This window comes from Cyrtonyx montezumae, unplaced genomic scaffold, assembly GCF_038088225.1.
Source record: "Cyrtonyx montezumae isolate F1298 unplaced genomic scaffold, pur_monq_1.0 scaffold_8, whole genome shotgun sequence".
Taxonomy (NCBI): Eukaryota; Metazoa; Chordata; class Aves; order Galliformes; family Odontophoridae; genus Cyrtonyx; species Cyrtonyx montezumae.
The window spans coordinates 105,165,307-105,188,556 of record NW_027072089.1 but is presented as its reverse complement, the minus strand read 5'-3'; the positions used below and the strand labels follow the sequence as shown (position 1 = coordinate 105,188,556).

The 23,250-nt window shown below is 38.0% G+C and overlaps 1 protein-coding gene across 5 annotated transcripts in view; it reads left to right on the top strand.

The window, feature by feature from the left end:
* RBMS3 (RNA binding motif single stranded interacting protein 3) overlaps positions 1 to 23,250 on the top strand; it is a 706,597-nt gene that overhangs the window by 297,170 nt on the left and 386,177 nt on the right. The window lies entirely within an intron of this gene.

Below are 23,250 nucleotides of genomic sequence, written 5' to 3'. Positions count from 1 at the left end.
CATAAATGTTAAATCTGAGCCAGTATGAATTCCCCTATCTCTTGGGATTAATGAGCGCTCTTCAAGGAAAAATAAGCTATAAAAAAGAAAAAAAGAAGCTCAAACTGCTTTCTTTTTAAAGCTTGCCTCATATATCTGTGCCTTTTCAGTACTTTTTATAAGCAAACTTTTTACTTAAATTCAAGGTAAGTTTTCTAGTTAGTCATGTTAGTTTTAGAAAAATATCTAAATCTGAATGGAAATTAATCTGATCCCCTGAAATGGTAGTATGCAAAGTAGACACTGCATTCTTTAATTTTGCTTTGGGTTTTTGAGACATCGAGGTGCATTTTGTTGATATTCCCAGGCTTTTATGTACAGTGTGAGGGCTGCAGGTATGCTTTCAGGAATTGAAGGCTGACATTCTTGTATGATCATTTGTTTTGAGGAGCTGAGGCCTTAAATAAAACATCAAATATGAGAAAATCAGAAGAATTGTCAGTGTTGTCATTTCTTGAATGCAGTTCAGTTCAGCAGTGTTGAAAAGTTGTCATCTGGAGGTTACAAGATGTCCTGTGACACAGAGCAGTTTTCTCAAAGACAGCTGTGTATTAGGTTGGTCTAACAAAATTGCTACCTGCAGAAAGATAGACAGAACTATGCTTTTGGTATCCTCATCTTGACTACACCTGCAATAGGGCTGGGAGATCCTGCTAATTATGAGGGTGAGAAATACTGTGCTGTTACTGTGGGGACAAGAAAGTCTATATGCACTGAAAACAAGCCAAGCAAACAATTCTGGGTTTTAGAACTGTTATAAAATAAAAAGGCAGGCTATCAACTTTTTGCTAGTCTTCTTCGGAGACTTTGTTCTCCTTTCATCCTGCTGTACCAATTCCATCAGGCTCTTGTTTTGAAAAAAAAAAATATATATATATATATATATATATATACACATGTTTTTTGGTTTTTTTTGAAGCGTTAGTTGGAAGTATCAAATTTGACTTGCCAGTGTGAGTCAGCAGTAGCTTCAGCACATGCTTAGGCAAGAGGATGTCTAGCACTTGGCTGAGGCTGACTAAACAGAAGAGCTTTTGGTTCCTGTGCAAGCACACTGAGATCTGGCTCCCACCTCCGAGGGCAGCTGGGATCACAGCTACCACACATGGACACACAGATTGTTCCTTTCCAACAATACAAGAATCCTGGCAATCTGTTTGAAGCTACTGATATGTGCTTTTAACTGGTGAATGTTCCAGGGTTGTGAATGCTGCACAACTGTGATCCCCAATGAAATAGCACATCAGGGGGTGAATCATCTCACACCCCGCGGTCATCCTGGTGGGATCATGAATCTGACATCAAAACTCAGGATGTTCGCCCTAGAGCTTTAGTCAAATAACTCTTCTCATCTCTTGAGGTCCTCTGTTTTCCAAGATGTTTCTGCTTAAGTACGTCTTGACTGTGGACAAGTGACCTCCAAGAAGCAGGAATAATCAGAAAATGTGGAGATGCTCTGTTATGCTTTTTTTCAAAGCACTGACCTGTGCAGAAAGCCATGAGAATGTCTCTGTTCACCTCTTATCCTACGCGAGCCCTGCACAGAGCATCTTCTGACATGATGCTCCATAAGTGAGAGCAAAGAGGTGGTTTGCCAATCTTGTGCCCTTTTTAAAATCTACTTGAGCACATCTAAAACAAATCAAGGAAGTAATATTTGTGTAGCATGGCCATGAAATCATTAGCAAGCTGGCTGGCAAATTAGATTTTTTTAAAAAGGGAAATTTAATTAAATAATGGCATAGTTGTAGTGTAGTTTCATATCCTCCTTCTAGACAAGCATTCATTATGAGCTTGAGTAAATATTAGATATTTATCACAGAGGATGTTAAATATTTAAATTTTCTCGTAACAGATATATATTTCTGCCTGGTAGGCTGCTGCACAATATTGAGTTAGAAGGGCATGTTTTCCTTAAGTTATTTTCTTACTTGAATGTCAACTTGTAATATACAAGCATTGAAATCACTGAAAGTAAGATTTTTCTATTCTAATTTCACAGTTAAGTAGCAACTGCAGGCATTCCATTTCACAAGCGTCTCATAACAGCCTAGTTGTGAAGGCTGTGGTCAGCAGTAACCAGCACCTGCAGTCAGTGCTGTAGGGTAAAGATTCAGGTGTTCCACTGGCTTTCATGGGACATCTTACATACTTGTGGGTATTTTGTGTAAGGATTTTTCAGCAGCAGGGTATAAACTGAGCACACCGTGAGCTCTCTCTGTCCGGAATAGCCATAATCTTTCTTGTAAGTATGTATGTCCCAGAGGCTCAAAGCATTATACAGTGAGCTGTATAACTGGGTAAAAGCTGTGGGTCTGGCTCCTGGCTGAAAGTAGATGCTGCAGGTGGCTCCCATAGTGTTTGACCAGGATGCAGTTGGCTCAGGAGAAACTGAGTTATCACATTGCTTTTAAATAAGTAGATCTTGGTAGAAATTTAGATCTAGATTTTTGTGATTATAAGTGTGCTTGGGACAGCCAAAGGCTGTTGAGCTAGAAGAAAATGCACTACTAGATTTTGTGTCTGTAACTATGCCACCAGCTGGAAGGGAGTTTCTGAGGGTATGCAGTGTAAGAAATAGCTTACATTGAAAATAGACTGGAAAACCAGGTTTAATTGCATCACATGCCTTTCCTAAAGGTATTCTTATGGTGTCGTCATGTTATCTTTTTGTTACTTATTTATTTATTTCAGGAGGCATACATCAGCTATTTGTAATTTTGAATGTGTTTAGGAAGCAGTCAAAACAGTGACAGCTAGGTCAGAAAAACAGATGCATTGCTCCATCGTAATTGCACATGATAATCCTCTCTATTGTTGTTATTTTGAAAGAAATTATGCTGATTTTAAATTAGTCTTTGATTTGTCTTCTGTGCAAGAACCACTGTTAAGTTATCTTTGCATTAGAATTGACAAAACTGCAGTTTGTCACTCAGTCATTTAGTATCAACCTAGCGAGTACAATGCTGTTCTGCAGCATAAGTGTATAAATCAAAAACTAATATTTGTTACTACCTTTTTAAAAGTTGCTGACATCCTAGAGGGATGCTAAATGAGCCTTATTGATGTTTCATTCTAATTAAATACAGGGTAAATGTTCTGTAATTGCACCTTTCATTAAAATGTGAATGTGTGATTTGCAAGCTTCCTGGTGCTGCCCTTTAAAAAATCATTTGAAAATATTTTGGTCCGATGGCAGTAAGTCACTATAGCTTAGCAGTGTATTGGTAATTTAATAAGCTGCTGGCATTTGTTTTGGAGAAATTGTCCTTTGGATGCACAGCTGTCAGACTGCTTGGCTGTATAATTCTTCTTCATGTGAAATAATACAATAATGTTCTTGGTATCAAATTGAATGCTTGACCATAACTGGCTCTTGGCATCTTTGTGTGTAAGACTGCCATTATTTCACAGTAGAAGCATTACTTGGTGACAAATGTGGATTTTTTTTTCTTAATATCTATCAGTCTCATTTCAAAGGTGGACCACCTACTTTCTGCTGTTGCTTTGGATCTGAAGAGTTGCATGTTGCAAAATGAGGGAGGGGGGCACCGCAGTCATTTTTGATGTGTTGAAATGAATAAATGTTGAAATTAGGCTGTCAGTACTGCAGGTGTGTTTAGGCCTCCTGCAAATGACCAAAATATTCCATTCTGTGAGATGAGAAGATGGGAAAAATTTACATTCTTACCTTCTTGAAATTACGATCTGTATTAATGATTTAGACCGTTGTGTTATGAGAGCATCGATTTCATCTGTTAGAATGATTCCTTTTAATGAAATTGTTCAAGGCTCAGTTCACCACAGAGGAGAGGCTGCTCTCTGCATTATTGGAGCCAAGTTAAGGTCACAGATCTTGGCTCTTCCATCATGAGAATCGTTCAATAGAAAACATGGATGGGCCAGAGAACAATTTCTAGCTAATTCCATGATTGCTTTGAAAGCAGTGGTGAAAAGCATAGGAGTTAATGAGTCTCTCCATTACTTCATTCCACCTAACTCAGTGAGCTAAACAACAACAACAAAAAAATAGAACAACAACAAAAAAACCCACTCTGAATTTTAACTGAAACTATTAAAAAAAAAAAACAACAAAAAACTGTCCCCCAAATAGACCTGTTTCAGCTGATAAGGAGGCCTGCTTCCAGTGAAAGAATAGATCAAATGTTTGAAAGAGTGACACTTTTGCTTTCTGTTCTTCTGTTTCTATGGCCTTGAGTAAGTCAATTCATCTTCACTTCAGTCTTCTCATTTGGAAAAATAATGTTTTTCCACTTTGTGAAGCTTCTGAATTTGCAGTCCTTGAACTGCTTTATGAAGTCCAGGTGCAATTTACCTACAAAGTATTCCTGCTGGCCAGCAGAACTGAAGTATATTTTCTATTCCTTAATTATCTACTTGTTATATGTTATGAAACAAAACAAAAAAAAAAAACAACAAACACATTCAGCCCACAAAATCCAGCAAGCCTTCCTCATGCAGCATGTTTGTCATACAGTCCTTTACAAAGAAAGCTGGGCAATTAGAGAACTGCATGAAATAAGAGTTGCTATGTAAAGCATTAATTAAAACATTGAGGAAATAACTGTCATCCCATCATGCATGTGCATGTTCAGAATTGAAAATGTGTTGCTATGTACAATATAATAATTACATACACAGTATGTTTTAATGTACGTATATAAATCCATAGTGTTCTATCATCAGTATCTGTATACAAAACATGTAGATGTGTGTGTTTGTGTACTGATATGTAAACAAAACTTACTACATAGAATAATAATTGGATAAGTATGATAATATATTTCATTTTCAGTATGCCCTTGAGCAACATTTTCCACTTCAAAGGCATTTGAATATGTTACTGCCCCCTAAGTATCTTTATGGTAGCAAAAGCAACCTGTATTCTAGGACATACTTTGTGCATTCCCTCGATAGCACTGATATAAGGCTAATTTCCTTGTTTTCATGTAAACAAGGAAAGCTGCAATTCAGTGTGTTTTGTCTGGCGCAGAAGAGACAAATGATAGTAATAATGCCTACCTCTTTTCCAGCACATCTCAAAGCATTTGGTCTAACTATGAGTCAGATGCTATCAGAAAATACCGATTTCCTATGTGCAATTATGGCATAAGTCTTGAATATTCCCCAGGTCTCAGAGTGGTGCTACATTACATACAAGTTTGAAAACAGAGGCACCCAATGTGTAGGGCTAGTGTAATGTGGAAAGGGCCAAGAAGAAAAAAATAAATCATGGAATAGGTTGGAAGGGACCTTAAAGACCATGCAGTTCCAATCCCCCAGCTATGGGCATGGAGATGTTACCCAAAGCCCCATTCTGTCTGGTCTTGAACACTTTCAGGGATGGAGCATCCACAGCTTTTCTGGACAGCCTTTTTCAGTGTCTTATCACCCTCTTAGAGAATGATTTCTTACTTATATCTAATTTACATCTACCCTCTTTTTGTTTTAAACCATTACCTTTTGCTCTGTCAATATGTGGCCTTGTAAAAAAGACTGTTCCCAGCTTTTCTGTGTGCCCCTTTTAGGTACTGGAGGGCCACAATGGGGTCTCCCTGGAACCTTCTCCAGACTAAGTCCAGCTCTCTCAGTCTTTCAAGGAGAGGTGCTCCAGCTCTCTGATCATCTTTGAGGTGGTCCTCTGGACCCCTCTCCAGCAGCTCTACAGCTTTCTTGAGCTGGGGGCCCCAGGCCTGGACACAGTGCTCCATTTGGGCCCTCAAAATGGCAGAGTAGAGGGGGATAATCACCTGGCCACCCCTCTTTTGATGCAGACCAGTATATGATTGGCTTTCTAGGCTGCAAGCCTACACTGCTGGCTCTTGTTGAGCTTCTTTGTCTATCAGTACATTTAAGTGCTTCTCCTCAGGGTTGCTCACAATCCATTATCTGCCTAGCCTATATTTTATGCTTGGGATTGCCCCAACTCGGGTGCAAGACCTTGCACTTGGCCTTGTTGAAAAACAGTTCAGGATTACATGCTTTGAGAGATGTGCTTTCTGCTGATGCAGTTCATTTAGGAACGCACCTGTGTTGAGTTCTTGCCTTTTTATGCTACAGATGTCAGAGGAGCTTAAAGATCTTATTCTGCATAGGTCCGCTGGGCTCTGATCCTAACTCCCATCTCTAGTCACAACTTGGCAGGAAGCTGAATGAGGAACTCTTCAGGCTCAGTGCTCACAGGAAATTGGGTATGCTCCTGCAACAGTCCTGTCTTCCCTTCTCCTAGTGTGCTGCTTCTGCAGTTGTTTACTGTTTTCTCACAATTTATCTATCTGGTATATTCAGTGAGGAAAGAAAAAAAATTCCACTGGGATGTTTACTGAAATATCAGGGAAACCCGGAAAAAGGAGTCTGTGTTTTTAAACAGCGTCTTGTGCTTCAGTCTGAGGATTTGAAAGGATCCTCACACCTTTGAACACACTTCACCTTCAGGAACATGCATCTTTTAACAGCTGTGTGGGAATGATTAGAAGGAAAAATGTCAGGAAGGAGGACAGAAAGAGAGCTCTTGGACTCAATATCTTATCTTAAGTGTGATGTTACTGATGTGAATGTGGTTTCTTGTCTCGTCATCTCTGTAAGTGATGTATGACTTCTGTACAGGCTGTTCAGTGTCTTTTTCTGTGTTGCTTCCAGAACCAGATCTCAGCTCTATAAGGAAGAGCTGACATAATGAGATGCGAGTCCTGAAAATCCTTTTTACTGGTAATGGGTAGGAAAAAGACTTCAATTTGGGTCAAGATATAAGGGTAGGACTAGAGTATATGAGTTTTTGATTACTGAGTGCTCTTTAGAAATAACTCAAGTGCATTGTGGGGAAAAATAGAGCTTAGCTGACATTTGAGTGGCTGAAGGACAGCAAAAAGATCACCTTAACTTTGAGGACAGCCATACAGATGCCTACCTTTGCACTCCTATATTTGGCCCAGTTTAAAATGTCAGAGAACGAGCCATGTGACTATGCCAGGTAACATATTTTGCAGAATTTAAAGGTAACAGAGTGTTCAGTTGCTGGAGCACAACCATAAAGAGGAACTGAATCAATATACCTAATTTAGTCGGATCTGCTGAACTGCAAGAAATGATTTACTGCTCTTCAGTTTTTGAAGAAAGATACTGTATCTAACACTTCTTTCGTTATACTGTAGTCTGTCAACCAACACTTAAGGGTAACCAAACATTCTCTAGATAATGACGGAGATGGCAATAAAGGTATGTGTGTATTTGCATATGAATGTTGGTGTTAAATATATATGGAACATTTTGCTCGATACTTCTGAAAATTTAGATAAAGATGACTTATTCATGCTTATCCTCACTGCTTATGAGTGACCGATCTAATAGCAGTAACGGGTCTTATGCTCATTTATGCCCCAATTCCTAGAAGTGACACCTCTTGGCAATACTAAACTCTCGTTACTCCTCCTAATTTATTGATCTCCTGGAAGATGCTCAGTTTGGCTAATCTATGTTTCAGGTGCACTGTGGCCCTACTCTTTCTAGAGGATACTTAAAATAATTGGACTCTGAAACTGGTTATCTACCTCAGACACAGCTTTTTCTTGTATGGCATCAGTCTACTAAGTTTAACAATACTAAGAACTCTGAAGAAGAAAATAATTATAGGAAAACAAAGCAAAGAAAGCAACCAATGATGCTGGCAAAGGACAGAAAAACAAAAACAAAAATCAAATGGAAGTTCAGGAATAAATAATATCTGCCTGATAATTGAGAAATCATCTGCCTGATCCTGTAGAATTTTGTGGTGTGTAAATGCATCGATAGTTGCTTTGTTAAAAGCTAATAAGTGTAACTCACTCAATTAAGCTGTTTCATACAGGCTTTTATTGATGTGTGCAGGTGAGATAGTGGCAGTAATCCTCAGTGTGAATCTGCATATAGGTAGGTTTAGAACCGGAAAATCTTAGCTCATCTGAAACCCATTTCTGGTGGCTTTTTTTCTGGAGAAGATTTTGTTTGTTTGCTTGTATATTTCCTTCCTTCGTTCCTTCCTTCGTTCCTCCCTCCTTCCCTCCCTCTCTATCTTATTCCTCAGGTCATTTTAGTAGTGAAAAGATAGTTCCAGGCCACTTGAGATTTTTTTTTAATTGTTATTTGCATAAACACTGTGGCATACAGAGAGCCTTGGAGGAAGACTTTTTGGGATGGAAATGCATCTAAAATGAAATTAGATCTGTTTTCTTTTTCTTGTTTGGAAATACAACATTTGAATTTATCAACTTGTCCTCTGTATCTGGTGATTGTAAAGGGTGGGGAAGGGAAAATCTTTATGGAAGTGTATAGATACATTACATTATCTTTCCTTGCCTTGCTGCGAACAGAATTTTAATTAGCGATGTATATTTTTAGAATTTCAACAGCTTCTTAAAATAGTCAATTATTTTAGTTTTTCTTTGGTAGATGATTTATTATTCCTCAATACCCCATGAAGTATTATGGAACATGGAATTAGATGAATGTGACTTATTTGATCATCAAAGACAGATTTGGGGGAGGTTAAAAAACCTGATTTATTGAAAGTATCTTGCATTGAATAAACTGTTTAACGATGCATACATTTAATTCCCTTTTTCAATCTTGTTCTTATTGGTTTTGCTGTGCTAGCCTGTTATGCTCTCAGCAATGTCTCTTGCTCATTGTGCTTTTTTGGTGTTCTTCCACCAGCTCTAAACATCACACAGTTCATCCAAAACCATAATTAGGAAAGAAAAAGCTATGATCAGCATTACTTGAACATGAATGTTAAAATTAGAAATGGCACAAAAGTCTCCTGATTCATCATATCAGGTGGCTTTTTTCTCCTGTTACTGAGAGCAGGAGGAAGCATACACCCCTTTATTTCATTGTGCAGCCTAAGTCCAACATCTGGATGTGAAAGACATTTCAAAGAATAAACCTGTCCTGGAGATTATTGCAGGGGAAGAGAAAAAGGGAATAGAGCCCAATGAGACTTCAAGAAAGGCAAAATAGAAGGAATATGTAGGTTGCTGCTGAAGTTTATGTTGTGCAAAAGTAATATGTAATAGAAGCTCTTGGAGGGAAAAGTGGTTGGATGAAATAAAAAGCAAGAGTTGTTTTCTTTGAGGGGGATCATTGGCTGAGTGTAATAGATGTGCCCAGAACTGCTTGATTTAAACCATGACAGGACCTGTCCTTTGAACTTGCATCCCTAACCTTAAGGGAAAAATTCCATCACTGAATAAACAAACCAGGAATCTAACCTTTTTTTTTCCTTTTTTTTTTTTTTTTTTTTGGGGGGGGCGGGAGTCAAAAGACTTCACTATTTTGCTTGCAAACATTTTAGCAATGTTTGTAAACTATATATAGATTCTTGAGTCATATTTCTTAAATAATTACTAGGCGCAGTTCTAGTCCACAAGAACTTATAAAAAGATACTATGAAGTTGGAGGAAGGATGAATTCCTTATAGATGAAGTAGCCAAAATAATGCTTAGTCTATCTGACTCTGCATTGAAATTAATTTTTTCTTTAGAACCTTGTTGTAAAGCACAATCTAACATTGAATAACAAACTTTAAAGAACGCATCTTACAAATATGTTGGATTACACCATTAAAATTTATGTAGAAAATGTATTCCAACAGAGCCCAGACTTCTAGCAGACAGAATTCATCTGTGTTACTTTGAATGGGTAATGCTTTGACTTCATTATTAGCTGGCTGATGATACTGATGTTCTCTAAGTGCTAAATAGATTCAATGCATTATAAAACATGTTCCTGTGGGATATTCAAAGGACTTAAATCCAGCCTTGATTATTGTTTTCACTACTTACTCTATGAATGAAAATAGACACTGCAGATCTGCATAAAAGTTGTGAAAATCCCTGGAGTTTGACCCCATCTATAATTGCTTTCTCTCTTGTAGCTGCTCAGAGGCATTCAGGTGCTGGCTGATTTTACATACTAACATGTCACGCATCAAGTATTACGGATAAAATAAGTCATAAATTTGGTGACAATAAATGAGCTACCTCTTTTTCTTTATGTAACCCAAATTCTTGGTATTTTTAGCAAGAGAACTGCTTTCCTTATGATAAGTTGTCCTTTCCTATGAGAAAGACTTTTAATTCTTAAGCAACTATAATACAGAGCAAAACATTGTGCAGTGGCAGCTGGATACTGGTTTGAAGCTCTGATGAAGTGGAGCTGCTTATTTCGCTGCCAGTGCTGAGTTCTGTCCAGAGGGCTTTCCCAGATCCTCCACCTTCACCCGCCCTCTGGCAAGCCAGGGTGGATCTGTATATGGATCCATCAGGAGTACTGGCGTGCTGGACTGATTTCAACAGACAGCAGGAATTACCTTGAGGAGCTCTCTGCCAGGGACATACTACACACAGATACCAGGAGAATGCTAATAAGGATGTTCCTACATATATATGGGAAGCTGCATTTTTAGAAGACAACTTTCTTATGATACAGGATAGAATCTGAGCAATAAGACTATTGCTCTATTTTGTCTTCCTGAAGGATAGACATATACACTGTATTTTCAAAAGCTAGTAACCAAAGAGGATTCCTGATCATTCTACCTTTTCCCTTCTTTGCTACTTGCCACATGCCCCACCAAATAAAACATTTTCCAATGGAGTATTTGATACATAAAAAGAGAAGATCTGACCTTAAGATAATGAGCTTTCCTGTAGTGAACTGCCAGTCATTCTGTTTTTATATCCAATGACCATAGCCCTGGTCTTGGTCTAAATATTGGAGCTTGGCAAATAGGTCGAATCTAATACTGTGCCCCTGTACTCCCATAAGTAACTCTTGAGTTTCAAGACATCTCAGTAGGTACTGGTTTGTTCTGGACAGTACTGGTGAATCACTTAATTCATGTCAGCATTGCTGCAGGGCAATGACAGTGACAGCATCAACTTCAGAAGGGAGTGCTGTGCTTTTCCTTCTTCTTTCTGTTCGTTGATTTCTACTTTGTTTTCTCAGCATCACGAGTAGTCCTTTTGCTTGTTGCTTTGAGCGATGCCAGTGTAATATCAGACTCTGCTTGCTGCCCTCCTCTACTGTAAGGTCAGTGACTGGTTTGTGCTAAATGGAGCTCAGTGTAGAGGAGAGATGCTCTTGTTGCTCTCAGTGCTTTGCTATCTCCTGTTTCCTTCTGACACTGAAGGACAAACAGGTCAGAAAACGAGCCTTCTTTCTTCACCTCCTGGCTTCCAGCAGATGATGCTTGTTTCAGGGACAGCTTTGGAGGCTTGACGTGTTTTTAGCTGCTTACTGTGTTTCTCCTAGCCAATTCTGTATAAGGAAGCTGAAATGTTCTCCTGTGTTAGGCCAGCGGCCTTGCACAGCTGCTAGGCTGCTCCAGTGGTTGCAGCAGTGCACACCTGGCCCATTCCTCATGGATTGCCCCAGTATTCCTAACTGTTAGGTTTGGCATGAGATGGGGGGGAGCATCTCTGCTTGTTGCTTTCATGATGTGCCTAGGGCTCAGCTGACTGATAGCTTCTGATCTGTTTCTTGTGCCACCTGCCTCTGTAGCCTTTGGCAGCAGCTGATGCAGGGAACTTGCTGCTGTAGTGTGAAGGTCTGTCTTTTACATGCTTTAAACTGGTTATTTGCAATTTTCAGCTGTTGTCTGCTCACTTGCAGCATGCCAGATTTTGGAGAGCAACTATGGTGCACTCACCTCACCCACTGCCTGCATGACTTTTTGACAAGCCTCTGTTATTACCACCCACGTCTGCTCGCCATCTCTCCTTCAGGTCCAAGTGTCACAGCCTTTGTAGCCTCACATTGTAAGGAGCAAGCTGCTCGACTAAAGCTGTTTTCTTTGAAAATGGCTGTGTAAAATTAGGCATCCCAAGCTCCTCTTAAGGGATTCAAATAAGCAAACTGATTTTCAAACCTACAAACACCCAGGTAGTTCCTGTGCAGTGATTAGAAAGTGCTGACTTTTAGGCAATTTTGAAAGTTAGGCAATAATTTAGTTGCCTGAGGGTGGTATTTTCAGAAGTGTATGGGTTAGGGCAAGGCACGGTGCCTGTAGGCACCTAGCTGCAGTGGCAGATTGAAAGGTGTAACCTTAAGAATCCGTTTAAGAAAAGTGTTACCTTTTGTATTTGATTGCATGAAGAGGCAGATGGGATTTACAGAAGCTCAAATGAGAGAGAAAACCAGAAGTATTCCTTTATTTGTGCTTTTAGGGGCATGAATAAGGAATTATTGTTGTTCAAAATGTTAGATTTTGAGAAATGTTTCTGAGCAGACATGGGCCATGGTGAGTCAGAGAGTTTAATAATGTGTTTTTGATCTGTAAATGTTACTATGCCATGGTTAAAAGGTAACTGTATTTTTCTTGTCCGGTAATCAGTGCTGGCTTAACTGCAGTGCATTTCCTTTCAGGACTGCGTGGTGAGTTATAGTAGAAATGAGCTATTGACTGGGATCTTATCATTTATCTAGACTACTTTCGGTTATTTGAAATGTGCCTGGGAGGTAATAGGTGGCAATTTGCATTCTTTTGTTCTGTGAATTCTACCTGACAGTCTTGTCTATAGGCTCTTTTGAGAGGTTTAAAGGAACACCATGGATAGGGGGAAGCAGAACAAAATCATGACCTTCCTGTTACATATTTTTGTTGCGTCAAAATTCTACCAATTTAGAACAGTTTTGCTGAAGCAAAGGCAGGAAAAGGAAGCAGCACGTCTCATCAAAGAGAGTAAAAAAGGGAAGGAGTAAATTATCCCAGTGAGTTTTTCTTTGTCTTTCTCTCCTATCCTTCCATTGAAACTGATTTTTTTGCCCTGTTACTTTATGAGAATTCCAATGAAAGACATAAAAATTCCTGTCCTTCCCAGACAGGACTTCCATTAGAGTTCTTTTCCATCCCCATATGAAAATTCAGATTATATACTATAAATTATTTAAAATGACTGTCCATGTGAAGCTCAGCCTAAAATGGAATCTTCTAACATGTAGTTTAGCTATTTAAAAGGGTATTGGGTAAAAAATGTATGGCAACAGGATCTCATTAATGGAACAGATTTGATTTGAAGCCCTGATGCAGCTGTTGACAGCATAATTAAAATGATTAATTTGAGTAGAAGGAGTACTTTGAACTAATTTGAAAAAATGGCTATGATCTTGACCATACATCTGACCAGTGTTAGACAGGTACATAGCAAAACAAAAACAGAGAAACCCTGAAGGAGTGTTTTAGCTGGAAAAGGGAAGATTTTGTCTCAGATTCTATTTTTTGTTTTGGTTTGTTTTGTTGTATTGTTGTTTTTTTATTTTTTTCCTAAATCTCAAATACTTTCTAACACAAAATTAAGAAAGTGAAATAAATAAATAAATAAATAAAGCGCAAAACAAAACCCTAATGTATGGACAAAAACAATTATTTATCATTTCTTTCCTAAATCTTTAGGGATTTCTGCATGTGCCATTTTGCCTCAAAGAATCAAATCATAAATTAAGGTACTTAATGCTCTTTGTACTTAATTTCATCTGCTTTTGTCATCTGAAATGCAGTTCACTACATCTTGTTTGATGAGTGAAAAAAAATACAGATACTTATACACACATAAAAATACATACTGTGTACATATGTATTTTTTTTAATTATAATTTATTTATTTATTTTAGTTCTGTACTTTTTTCTTTTTACTCTTTCCCTCCATCATGGTGGGAATTTCAGTTAATGCCTGAGGCAGTGCCCTGCAAGGATGTTTGGAATTCCTTTGCTTCCCATAAAGTAGATCTTTGGAATATGTAAGACGGTTAGAAAAGATGAGGCTGTTGTATAACAACCATCTTAGCTTCTCTTAGTTTATTTTATTTTCCTGTTGTTAATAATGGAATTAGTTTGATGTACTTTAATTGTATCTTAAAGCAAGAGCTAGGCTGTGTTTTCTAGTTCTCACACAGACTGAAATTTCCTCTATTAGTGTATACTGTGGCACACACTATATTCTCATGTATACTATTGTAGGTGTGTATTTAAGCTTATATAGTTAATCTTTCCTTTTGACTGGAGTTTTTATAGCATTTAATTGCTGAAAACTTTAACACAGGTAATTAATTGTTGACACCAAGTGGACTCTGCAGTTTATGTGCTATTAACATAGTCAAGCATGTATTTGTATATTGCTTCACTCCTTTGTGTAGGCAGAATTTTATAGGGCTGTAAGGTGTGGTGATAGCATTAGACTTTGGCTGAAGTTTAACTAGAGAAAGCACACAATTCCAGAATCTTTGTGTTTTTATATTAAAAGTGCATATATACATTTAGAGTAAATGTTTAATGTTAGAATCACAGTTTGATATGAAACTTGGAGCTTTAGGACTAGCTTTTAGTTTTTATTTCTCCTCTGAGCTTGTAGTTTCATAATGGCTTTTCCTTATCTCTTGTTATGGTAAAGAAAACAAATTTTTTACTGAGAAGAACCAAACATTTTGCTATGTAAACACCAAAAAGCTCACACGCTTTTCCTGCGGAAGTATTGTCAACACTAAAGCTTCTCCAACCTGCATGGGTGTCAAGGCACCATGAGTTCATGTGTGTAATAACCTTTTCTTTTAAAATGTGCAAAAGATGCTGCCAAAGCTAGTCTGAGGTGCTACACTGCATGCTCCCAGTTTTCCTGCTCCTTCTGCCTAAAACTGAGACCTAACCTTTACTAAAGATGCTGCATCCTATGCGTACTCTGTGACTCTACACCAGCTCTGGTAACCCATGTATTTTCTGACAGCCTAAATGCATGCTTAGAACATGTTTATTTTTCTTTCCATTTTTGAAAACCAAAACTAAACACACGTACACACATATATGCACACACACACAGAAATAAAATGCCCCACCATATTTCTTAAACAAATTATCTGCCTTTTTTAATCTTTGCCTGACCTCTGGAGTTAAGCCTCTCAGTGGTGTATAAATAAGTGGTGACCAATTACTCTTGGGAAGAAGGAAGTTTGATGAATCACAGGAAACAGTAAATTATGTGGATTCCACATGATTCCCAAGGTTGAAACAACTTTTTTTTCTTTCCCCACTGAGCAGGGGCCCTAAAGTGTCACAGGTCTGATTGGGTTGTAGGCTCAGTTTTCTTCTGGAGGGCACGGTGGGGCAATGGGGGAGGGAAAGCAGAAGATTTCACAGCTTTTATGGCACTGCGGAGGTTAAATTCGCTCCCTGTTTCCTCCCTGGAGGGTGGAGAGAAACAATCGTGGCATGCTAAAATTGCTGAAACCAACTATTCAGGCAACAGCAAGTGATGAAAGTGGGTCCTTTAAAGAAAAAAAAAATTCCAAGCATGACTGCGGTGCTGATACCTTAGGAAGTTTTGCTCTACTGGTCTCCCATGATTTCAAGTTTCAGCATATCCATAAAGTGGTAGTAATAAAAATAGTTAGGATGGGAATACTGCAAATACTAATAGCAAATAGATTTCAGGATGTGACAGTAAAAGTGGAAACAGAGCCTTTCCTGGTCTACTCTGTCTCGGTCTCTTTGCTTCTATTCTCTTGGCTTCCTTGTCAATTAAACTAATTGGTGCTGAAGATATTTCCCTAAAGGAGATCTCATACTAGGGCATTTCAGGCAAAATCATTTACCTTTTAATCTAGTCAGGATATATTAATAGTATGCAGGGTTTTTTTTTACTGCGTGAATGGAATGCTATGAAATTGCTATGCTGTTCGCGGTCCATATAGCCAGACAAAACACTCAGCCCTTATTGTCTCCAGAAAAGGAATGACAATTTATATAACACAGCAACATGCTTTGTTGTGAAGCTACATTTAGTATAGTGTAGTTTGAATTTCAGGAATTTTTACTATTTGATTTGGTCTTATTCACAACAAAAGGAACCTTTTTATGTAAGAGTTTCCTTTCCATTTCCTTTCCTGCTTTTCTGTTTTGTTTGCTGTTTGTACATTTTGTATCAGGAGGTCTTTTAATTTACTTGAATGCCCGATATCTGCATTGTGCTACCAAAGGTTTTCATTTACCATTTGCTTCACAATAGAATTTATTTATGATGTATGGTAATAAAGTGTGTTGGAAAGAGATTGAGAGAATGGCACTAAAACTTATGCATCTGGCTGGAATTTAACACACCTTTGGGAGAGTTCATAAAAAAGATAATCCTAAATTCAATTACAAGCAGTTAATTTTTTAGATGAACATATTTGTGAAGTCTGATTTGGTCACAGTATTTCATTTTTGTGTGTGTGTGTGTGTGTCCACGCAAACACATAATTGGCTATCTTTTAGTAACAGCTGTGCTTGCCAGAGGTGAAATCTGTTTGGAGAGAACTTGATGCCTAAGAGGGTGCCTGCCTAGCTGTAATCAAATACAAGTCTAGGATCGATAGCATTTCTTAATTTTAAAGCTATTGTTTCTGCTATTGTTGTGTATGGAATCATAGTATCAAGTTACGTATGTAGTGCTTTGTAAAATGGTGAATGGACTCCATACATGGATCACAACATGGCCATGCTTACACAAGGCTGACACAAGTTTGCGTGAAGAGCTCCCGTAAAGGCTTTCAGCCCTGACCCACATGGCTGGAAACTGGGAGAAGTGAGCCGTATTTTGAAAGCAGTACAGATTTCCATAGGGGGAATGGCTGGACAGGTGGTGTTCTTGCCGTAGCCTTAGAACTGTTCTCAGTTTGAGTACCTCTGGAGAGTTTTGCATGGGTTATGAGGTTTTCATGCTACTACTCTTCTGGGGTGTGGGAGAAAGGAGATGAAGTGAAAGCTAGGGTCTTAACTCCCACACAGGACCCACAGGACCTGAGTTTTAGACTCTTTGAGCTTGGCTCTCAGAGAAAAAAATTACATTTCCCGCCTCAGTAGCTTCCTAAGAGTGTTGGACTACTGACCTGATAAAACAGTGATTTTCCTTTTTGATGAGGCCCTGGGGTTGAGTGCCTCCTGCTTGGGGGTGTTCTTGGGCCTGCTCTCTCTTGGACACTCACTCATTACAAGCTACTTGTTACAAATCCAGGCAGTTAAAGTCAAGGAAACTGCAGTGATATATGACTGCTGAATCATCCTGACTCTTCAGAAGCTCAGTGGAGAACTGGGGTGGGGTGTTACCTGCAGAACTAGGTATGCATTGGGCTTTCTAATCTGGGGTGAATTGTAAAATGGGCTGAAGCAAATAAATCTAAAGCTTTCCATCTTGAATAATTTTATTTTTTCCCTCAACATAAAGGTGTTTAGATTGAAAATAAAAATAATAAAAAACAAAAGCAACAAAGAACCAAAGCTGCTTACTTCTGGGTGTTTGGCTTTTAAATTCTTGAACAATGTCACTTTCAAGTGAACTGTTGAAAAGTTCATTGGAAAACGTGAGAAGAACTTAACAGATTCTAAGTTAAGTATTTCTGTAATGCAGCAGCTGAAATTCTTTCTTCACTGAGGCTATTATTTGAGTTTGAACCATGGGTAGCTTCTGTTTGTATTTCAAAATACAAAATACATTTTGTAGTGTATTTAGTATTGATTTCCTTCCCCTTTCTCAATCCAGTTGTTATGTGCTTATTTTTATTTGGACTTGCAGGTACATGATTAGCTTTCTACAAACCATGACTCAACTTAATCCAAGGTCACTTCGGTTTCCAGGTTTGCTGGGGCTCTCGGCAGGCATTTAAACCAATTTTCACTATCACTGACCACTCAGAGAGACCTGTAGAGAGAGTGATCACAGCAGTGCATCCAGGTGCAAAGTGAAATACAGGTCCTATTTTCTGGGTTCCCCATGCACAACCCATCATGTTTTCTGTATCATGGATTGGTTTCCATTGTACAGTTAAATTAAAATACTGTTAAATTAATTAGAGGGGGATCATCTCTCCAGCTGTGTGATTTGGGCACTTACCATGGCATATAAAACTGAATGACATCTTTTGAATCCTTTCAACCATTTGAGAAGTCTGGAAAATCGCTTTATTTCGGAGTGGAATGTCTGGTCACTGACTGAGAGGGAAAGAAACTGATACAGGAAGGGTATGAGTTATGTTTTCATGCTAAAACCCCCAGTAAAGCACAGAAATGTTTCAGTGATGCCTTTTTTAAAATGTGAGTACAAAAGATATCCAGAAAATATTAGAAGGATGGAGGCAGAGAGACAGGCAGCTGAATGCAGGCACATCAAACCACTGCAAAGTGATGGAGTAATTCATCCTATACCATATGTACTTGAGATGATGTCTCATATGGAGGGAAGCACGTGTTTATACAAGGGAGGAAACTCTAATTTTTGTTCCCTGGAAAAGTATTTTCTCCAAATACTTTCTCTCTCCTTCTTCTTCAGCTCTTTTAATCTTATAAAACTTGAGGTTTAAGAAATTTCCCAGTAGATTCAGCATTTGAAAAGAAATTGCAATTTATTGTATCTTGTTGTAATTGGAAAATGTGTGGTTGCCAGCAGACAATTTCTTGGTGTCATGTATTCTAATCAAAATGTTGTATCATTGGACTGCTTTTGCAAGGAGCCTCGTTTGGCTCTCTTTCTACTCTTGGAATAATGACAGCATCCTTTCATTCATAAATGACACACACAAGTCCCCACTATTGAGAGTCAGAAAGCAGTGTGATGCCCATGTCTTTCACACAATCTGATAAGTATTCATAAGTCTCAGGTTGTTTCTGCTTAGCTGGTGTCTATGAAAAGTGGCCACTTACAGTGGTGAACTGACAAAATACCTTTGTAACTAGATTCCTACAGTCATCCTCAATGAGGAAGAAGTAGTGAATGTTCTTGTCAAATGTTTAATGTGATTTCTACGTTTGGGCATGCCTTGAAAAATTGAAGTCATGCCATGAGGAGGAAGAGAGCACTTAAAGATGTATTTTGTTGTCCTCTGCCATGATGTGTGAAATGCTTGTACCAAGTTTGTCTGTTTACCCAGCTGAAAAGCAAATCAAATGTTACTCATACTTAGAGATGGTTGAGGTAGAGGGTATACAGATCTGAATCTGGATTACAGTCAAGCTGCAGTTCTGTGTGTTTGAGGCTGAATGAGACTGTCTAGCTTCAAGGGCATGGAAACTGGAGATGTACAATTCTTGTGAGTATTTTGATCTCAAAAAATGGAAATGCACAGTGCGTTGTTTTATGACTGTCTAGTAAGGAGACGAAAGATTTTTGATTTGGTGTTAGGCTTTGGTAGATAGTCTAAGGAATCTCACACTCTTTTCCTCTCTGTACAGTCATTATTTAATATTCACTGCCATTAATCTCTTAAAAGATGATGAAATGTCCTTTATGAAAAGGAACTGGGAGCTGTTGCACCAACACTGATCTTATGTTATCTGAGGCAGGGAGAGGGCTTGAAGTATGTAGTTTGATGTGGAACTCTGTTTTCTGCCATTAGGTCTCTTTATTCTATGCTCTTGGATGATTTATAATAGATCACAGGAACATTTCTTTTCCATTCCTCTGTCTGCAAAGAACTAGGATTATGTAATCCTAGAAAGAATAGCAGATATAAATGTCCATTTACTAGGAGAGTGGATCAGATCCTTTTTACTAGATTTCCAGAAATCTAAGGCTGGGAATCATGAATTATATTTGTGGGTTAAAACATCACAGTAATAGGACAGAAGATTTTTCATGAACGTGCTGTTTAAGTCTCTGGGGAGCAAAGGAGAACAGCATGAAGATTTACCCTGCCTCCTTTTGCCCCAGCTATTTGAATGATTACGTTTTCACATCTAAATATGTGAGCATGATTTTGGAATGCTGAAAGTGATTTTTTTCAGGTTTATAGATTAATCTAACAAAAAGGGGTTAACAGTCAAATACATTTGATGATATCTATCTAAATGCTTTTTTACATAATTTATACTTTGCTAGCTATAAAAAGATGCTTTGGAAATGATTCAGAAAGTCCTTCAGGAATAGTCCCAATCTCTGCAGCCTTATTAAATGCATACAGGCATGTCTCCCAGTGAGAATCTCAAGCTGTGAAAGTCATTAGAATAATAAATTAAACTTCTATGTATACAGGCATTTTAAACTTCAGGTGAAAATTCCTTCTATGCCATGCTCTAATTTTCAACTTGGAGGCTATAGAAATGAGACTATGGTACTGATCGGTGATCTTCTGCAAAGTTTTACATATGCATAATGAATTACTGTGCTGCACTGACTCCTAAAATGTGTTGCAGAGCTTGAGATGTTAATGCTTTGAAAGGTTCTTTTCCCTTCTTGACTCCCAGCTCTGCGACAGCTAGAATCTAATTAAAGGAAATAGACTATTTAATGGTGGAAACTACATGGCTAATAGTAATAATAAAAAAAAGTGCATGTTGCTATTTTGGATTGGTTCCTGTCATCACTTTCTATTAATATTTTAGTCAATATTACATTGTGAAATTAATTCCTTGCATACATTGTGTAATCAAGATGACAAATGAAAATCATCCTGTTTTGCAACTGGGGAACCATCATTTAGAAGAATAACTCTGAGAAACCAAAAGTCAAAGAGTGAATGGAAACAATTCTTTCACAGAAAATCTCTAAGAGTAGTGTCTTTGTGAACCTGTAGTCAATCTGGGATGAAAGGCTAACTTTTCCTGTTAGAATTGATTTTTCCAAAAAACATCTTGCTCATGTTAAATTGCCTTATGTGATGAATGTATTTGCTTATATGTTTTAAGGTACTTAACAGCCAGTTTATGAAATGAGAACCACAGAATATGCTCTTTCTCTGTCAAAAATTAATGTTTTGAGAACCACTATAATTATCTACTTGACCAAAGTAAAGAAAAAAGTTGCCTTTAGCCATTCTGAATTATTTAACGCATTTCAGTATCCTCACCAATACTGTGCACGTGGGGACGAAAGCAAGAGCACTATGCATGAGGGAAGACGAAAAAATGAGAAAAGTAAAAGGGAGGTTTGAAAATGGGCTATTATCTTTGGTGTGTACTTTGTCTAACTCATGTGGCATTCTCTGTCATTAAATTTCATCAAAGTTGCATTGAATTCCCTAAAGAAAGAAGACATTTATATTTAGATGAATGAAAGTAGCAATTTTTTCCACTTCCAACATTTTGATTTTGTTAAACTGGGAAATTTCCAGTTCAACTCATTGCTATGAGTTATAGGATGCTGCCTACAAGCTAGGGCGTGGAATAATTAGAATGTCTTGCTTGCCTGTGTGTTTTTCAAATCTCCAGAGTTTATGACTATGGAGGATACTGGATCTTCTAATTAGAAATTTCTTTGTTAGTTGATACTGTAGGCTATGATTTCCAAAGAAAATTACTTTATTTAGAAATAGTCTGGCAAATCAAAATTAGGAAGGGATACAACTTTAAATGAAAGCAAATGTGGCTTATTGGCTTCAACCGCAGCCAAAATATCTTTGCAAATAAAAGTGTGAAGATATCTTCACTTCACTATGCTTGGGCTGAGGAACTTAATCAAGAACATTTTGATTCTCTCTCAAAAAAAATGGTGGGAACTGATAGAAAAAAATCTATATGCAGAAGATGAGGAGAAAAAATAATAAAATACTTTCCAAATAATAACATTGAATTCAACTCTTGCTCATGCTGCAGCAAAGTAGTCTATGGCAACAGCTGCAGCTCAAACAGCTAAAAACACTGAAGCATCTATTTCAATGCAAATAAAAATAGAACTAAAAAATGCTTAGTCTGAACCTAATTCATAAACTAATCCCAAACATGAGTGTTCTGGGAATTGGTTGCATTTGTTGAATTCAACAACTGGTCGTTTTTAGTATTTCATCAAATCATAATATGAAATAAATAACTTCTGTGAAAGAACCTAGTCAATCACAGAGCAGAATTGAGAGGTGTGTGGAACAGATGGTAGTAAGTAGCAGTGTTTCCACTGATTTCAGCGGACTCTAAACTTGTCTGGTGACTCTTTGTCCTGAGCTTCTTTTGGCGTGAGTGACCAGTAGCAGCAATAACCCTAGCCTGCATTTTCTCTTCCTGACATAAATCTTCCAAAATTTCTACATGCAGCCCTTTTCACACCTTTCTCATGCCTGGATGAAAAACAGACTCACTGGAACTCTATACTTCTTCCCCAAAATCTGTGTGAAGAATCCCAAAGGATGTGGTTATTATATATATATGTTTTAATATTTATTTTTTGGATAACTTCCAGGAGCAATTGTTGCCAATTACATGTTGACTAACCACACACCATTGACAACTGAACAAGAAGGCATACTCTGCTTTCAGCAGATTCCTGAGATCCAGTTGTGTAAAAATCCAACTCCTCAGGTTTTTCAAGTTGAGGGGAACTTCAGCTTTTTTTCTTGCTTTATTTTCTTCTGTGAAGAGGCTTATCATGTTTCTCAAAGAATACTTCTGCTGTCTATTGAGAATATGCAATTGTTTCCCATTGTGGATGTGGATACCTGTTATTTTAATGACAGAATTAAGACAGCATTCTGTCTATGATGTTCTTTTCAATTGAATCGTTTTTTTTTTTTCATATAGACACAAGGAGACCATTGTTCTCAGATGTGCATTTCTTGAAAGATCTGCTTTGGCTATCCCTGTTTGAGCCTGCAGAACTACAAAAATTGCAAGCCATGAGTCTATCCATTCGCTCTGAAATTCTAAAGGCCGATTGCAAAGTCTGGGCATGCTACCTTTGCCCTTGAACTCCATCGATTTGGTCTGCGTTGCAGCAGGAATGAATACAGTATATTGCTTGTTTTTGTAGGATTAGTGCCTTTTGTGCATGCTGTTATCTTCTTTTTAGATACCCAAGTGCAATGTTCTGTTGGCATTAACTTTCTTACAGAAAGGAAAATGGAAAATCTGTGTCTAATTTGTTGTCTTTTTTACACCCTCTGTGACATTAGGGAATTGGGGTTTGGGACACGCAGACTTTCTGATTTTCTCCTTGGCTCCTTCTGGAACTCTTTGCTTTGGCTGCCTGGTTGGTGGCAGGGATGGAAGTCAAGGGAAGAATACTGAAGGTTTGACCTTGACCTCTGTTTTAAGGAATTCAAAAGCCAATAATTTGACTCATCGAAGTCATAAAAGGAACATTTTTCCATTCCTCAATTAATTGGAAAAGTTGCAGGGTGGCTCACATGACACTCACTCCAAACCTATGGGCAGTTTGTAGGAAGGTGTCAGGGGTCAGAATCACTGCCATGGCTTCAAGGATGGTGCTT